Below are 5,000 nucleotides of genomic sequence, written 5' to 3'. Positions count from 1 at the left end.
GAGGAGGAGGAGGAAGAGGAGGAGGAGGAGGAGGAAGAGGAGGAGGAGGTGGAGGAAGAGGAGACCCACCTACTGAACAGAACAGGACTGGGATTAACTGGTCTGATAGGAGGAGGAGGAGGAGGAGGAGGAGGAGGAAGAGGAGACCCACCTAGTGAACAGAACAGGACTGGGATTAACTAGTCTGATGGGAGGAGGAGGAGGAGGAGGAGGAGGAGGAGGAGGAAGAGGAGACCCACCTAGTGAACAGAACAGGACTGGGATTAACTAGTCTGATGGGAGGAGGAGGAGGAGGAGGAGGAGGAGGAGGAAGAGGAGACCCACCTAGTGAACAGAGCAGGACGGGGGGGTGAAGAGAGAGTGAGAGAAAAATGGGGAGGAAGAAGGGAGAGGATGAATTGGGGAAGAGAGTGAAGACTGTCTCTGTATTACCAGGCGAGTGTGTGGTGTGTGTGTGTGTGTGTGTGTGTGTGTGTGTGTGTGTGTGTGTACGTGTGTGTGTCTGTGTGTGTGTGTGTGTGTGTGTGTGTGTGTGTGTGTGTGTGTGTGTGTGTGTGTGTGTGTGTGTGGGTGTGTGTGCATGCGTGTGTGTGTGTGTGTGTGTGTGTGTGTGTGTGTGTGTGTGTTGACACGACAGTAATGAACCTAATCACACTCATGTGGTGATGATTTAGCGGCTCTGCAGCTGCTGTCTGCCAGTGTGTGTGTGTGTGTGTGTGTGTGTGTGTGTGTGTGTCTGTCTGTGTGGCTCGCTGACGCTCTGTGGGGGGTGCTGGGTAATCACCAATGGATACCACAAGGGGGAAAAAAGAAGGTTTCAGGCAGTTTTGAGGTGTCAATCAAACCAGGACAGAACAGAGTGAAGGAGAAGAGATGGAAGGATATAGAACCCAGGCTGTAATCGCTGCCAAATGCGCTTCAACAAAATACTGAGGAAAGGGTCTGAATACTTATGGAAATGGGATATTTCAGATGTTATTTAAAAAAAACATTTAAAAAAAATCTGTTTTTGCTTTGTTATTATGGGGTGTAGATTGATGATGATCCTCTCCTTTCCTCTCCAGTCCTCCCTCCTTCCCTCTTCTCCTCTTCAGTCATCTCCTCTCCTCTCCTTTCCTCTCCTCCCCTCTCCTCTCCAGTCCTCCGCCTTCCCTCCTCTCCTCTCTCTCCTATTCTCTCTCCTCCCCTCTCCTCTCCTCCCCTGCTCTCCGCCTCTCCTCTCCTCTCCTCTCCTCTCCTCTCCTCTCCTCTCCTCTCCTCTCCTCTCCTCTCCTCTCCTCTCCTCTCCTCTCCATATCAGTGATCAGTGAGAGGTTATTAATGTGAACCACAGTATGAGTACTGTAGTAATGTAGTCCAGTTATAGAGAGAGATATGGAGATGGATCTCAGCCTCTCAGCCCCTCCTCCTCTCCTCTCCTCTCCCCTCCTCCCCTCTCCTCTCCTCTCCTCTCCTCTCCTCTCCTCTCCTCTCCTCTCCTCTCCTCTCCTCTCCTCTCCTCTCCTCTCGTCTCCTCTTCTCTTCTCTTCTCTTCTCTTCTCCTCTCCTCTCCTCTCCTCTCCAGTCCTCTCCTCTCCTCTCCTCTCCTCTCCTCTCCTCTCCTCTCCTCTCCTCTCCTCTCCCCTCCCCTCCCTCCCCTCCTCTCCTCTCCTCTCCTCTCCATATCAGTGATCAGTGAGAGGTTATTAATGTGAACCACAGTATGAGTACTGTAGTAATGTAGTCCAGTTATAGAGAGAGATATGGAGATGGATAATAATGACTGAGCCAGGTGCTGCTGTTTCAGACCCATTAGTTTGTACTGGGACTATACACACACACACTGACACACACACAATGACACACGGTCTCACACACACACACACACTGACACACACACACTGACACACGGACACTGACACACACACACTGACACACGGACACTGACACACGGTCTCACACACACACACACACTGACACACGGTCTCACACACACACACACACTGTCACACGGACACACACACACGGACACACGGTCTCACACACACTGACACACGGACACACACACACTGACACACGGTCTCACACACACACTGACACACGGTCTCACACACACACACACACTGTCACACGGACACACACACACGGACACACGGTCTCACACACACTGACACACGGACACACACACACTGACACACGGTCTCACACACACACACACACGGACACACACACACTGACACACGGACACACACACACACACACACTGTCACACGGACACACACACACTGACACACGGTCTCACACACACACACACACTGTCACACGGACACACACACACTGACACACGAATACAAAAACACACTGTCACACGGACACACACACACTGACACACGGACACACACACACTGACACACGGACACACACAGACACATGAACACACCTGCCCTCCTCTCTCCTCCTTTCCTCTCTCCTCTCCCCTCTCCTCCCTTCCTCTCTCCTCCCCTGCTCTCCTCCCCTGCTCTCCTCCCCGGACACACACACACACACACACACTGTCACACGGACACACACACACTGACACACGGTCTCACACACACACACACACTGTCACACGGACACACACACACTGACACACGAATACAAAAACACACTGTCACACGGACACACACACACTGACACACGGACACACACACACTGACACACGGACACACACAGACACATGAACACACCTGCCCTCCTCTCTCCTCCTTTCCTCTCTCCTCTCCCCTCTCCTCCCTTCCTCTCTCCTCCCCTGCTCTCCTCCCCTCCTCTCTCCCCCTCCTCTCTCCTCCTCTCCCCTCTCCTCCCCTCCCCTGTCCTCCCCTCCTCTCTCCTCTCCTCTCCTCCCCTCCTCTCTCCTCTCCTCCCTTCCTCTCTCCTCCCCTCCTCTCTCCTCTCCTCCCCTCCTCTCTCCTCTCCTCCCCTCCTCTCCCCTCCTCTCCTCCCTCCTCTCTCCTCCCCTCCTCTCTCCTCTCCTCCCCTCCTCTCCTCTCCTCTCCCCTGCTCTCCTCTCTCCTACCCTCCCCTCCTCTCTCCTCCCCTCCTCTCCTCTCCTCTCCCCTGCTCTCCTCTCTCCTCCCCTCCCCTCCTCTCTCCTCCCCTCCTCTCCTCTCCCATCATCTCCTCCTCTATTCATTCTATTGATTGTTTCCAGACCAGCAGATCAATTCTTCCCGTTGTTCAACTCCTCCAATTACTCCTCCCGTCCAACCAAAATACACAAAGCCTGTGTGTGTGTGTGTGTGTGTGTGTGTGTGTGTGTGTGTGTGTGTGTGTGTGTGTGTGTGTGTGTGTGTGTGTGTGTGTGTGTGTGTGTGTGTGTGTGTGTGTGTGTGTGTGTGTGTGTGTGTGTGTGTGTGTGTGTGTACAAGAGAGAGAATGAGAATGAAAAAATCACTAACTCTGTAAGATAATCACACTGGAAAGATGAGATACTCTATAAGGTAATCACACTAGAAAGATGAGATACTCTATAAGGTAATCACACTGGAAAGATGAGATACTCCGTAAGATAATCACACTGGAAAGATGAGATACTCTATAAGGTAATCACACTAGAAAGATGAGATACTCTGTAAGGTAATCACACTAGAAAGATGAGATGCTCTGTAAGGTAATCACACTAGAAAGATGCGATACTCTGTAAGGTAATCACACTGGATAGATGAGATACTCTGTAAGGTAATCACACTGGATAGATGAGATACTCTGAAAGGTAAACACACTACAAAGATGAGATGCTCTGTAAGGTAATCACACTGGATAGATGAGATACTCTGTAAGGTAATCACACTGGATAGATGAGATGCTCTGTAAGGTAATCACACTGGATAGATGAGATACTCTGAAAGGTAATCACACTGGATAGATGAGATACTCTGAAAGGTAATCACACTGGATAGATGAGATACTCTGAAAGGTAATCACACTAGAAAGATGAGATACTCTGGAAGGTAATCACACTGGAAAGATGAGATACTCTGTAAGGTAATCACACTGGAAAGATGAGATACTCTGTAAGGTAATCACACTGGAAAGATGAGATACTCTGTAAGGTAATCACACTAGAAAGATGAGATACTCTGTAAGGTAATCACACTGGATAGATGAGATACTCTGAAAGGTAAACACACTAGAAAGATGAGATACTCTGTAAGGTAATCACACTAGAAAGATGAGATACTCTGTAAGGTAATCACACTGGAAAGATGTTCATTAAAATCCCCTCATCTGTTTTATCTCTATTTTTTTCTCTATCTCCCCCTCCTATCCCTGACCCCCCCCCTCTCTCTCTCTCTCTCTCCTAGTTCTAGTCAGGCACTCTGTAGGACTGACCCAAACTCAGATTAGGACCCCAACTATTTATGTAACAGCTAGTTCTAGTCAGGCACTCTCTGGGCCAGACCCAGACTCAGATTAGGACCTCAACTATTTATGTAACAGCTAGTTCTACTCAGGCACTCTCTGGGCCAGACCCAGACTCAGATTAGGACCTCAACTATTTATGTAACAGCTAGTTCTACTCAGGCACTCTCTTGGCCAGACCCAGACTCAGATTAGGACCCCAACTATATTTAAACAGTAAAATAAGTCAAAATACTTTAAAGTACTACTTAAGTCATTTTTAAATATCTGTCCTTTACTTTACTATTTATATTTTTTGACAACTTTTACTTTTACTTCACTACATTCCTTAAGAAAATAATGTACTTTTTACTCCATACATTTTCCCGAACACCCAAAAGTACTCGTTACATTTTGAATGATTAGCAGGACAGGTAAATGGACCTTCTGCCTCTGATCTGGCGGATGTATTTTGTAAATGATGTCCGAGTGCGCCCCCTGACTATCCATACATTATAAAAACAAGAAAACGGTGCCGTCCGCTTCGATTAAAAGATGGAATTTGAAATGATTTCTACTTTTACGTTTACTTTGGAATCTTCCGAATACTTAGAACCAAATACTTATAGACTTTTACT

At 48.5% G+C, this 5,000-nt stretch overlaps 1 pseudogene; it reads right to left on the bottom strand.

Moving 5' to 3' along the window:
* LOC123732882 (glutamate receptor ionotropic, NMDA 2A-like) overlaps positions 1-5,000 on the bottom strand; it is a 101,186-nt pseudogene that overhangs the window by 70,188 nt on the left and 25,998 nt on the right.

Source organism: Salmo salar, unplaced genomic scaffold (assembly GCF_905237065.1).
Source record: "Salmo salar unplaced genomic scaffold, Ssal_v3.1, whole genome shotgun sequence".
In the NCBI taxonomy this organism is placed as follows: Eukaryota; Metazoa; Chordata; class Actinopteri; order Salmoniformes; family Salmonidae; genus Salmo; species Salmo salar.
Note: the sequence above shows the minus strand (reverse complement) of the source record. Positions and strands in the feature narration are given on the sequence as shown.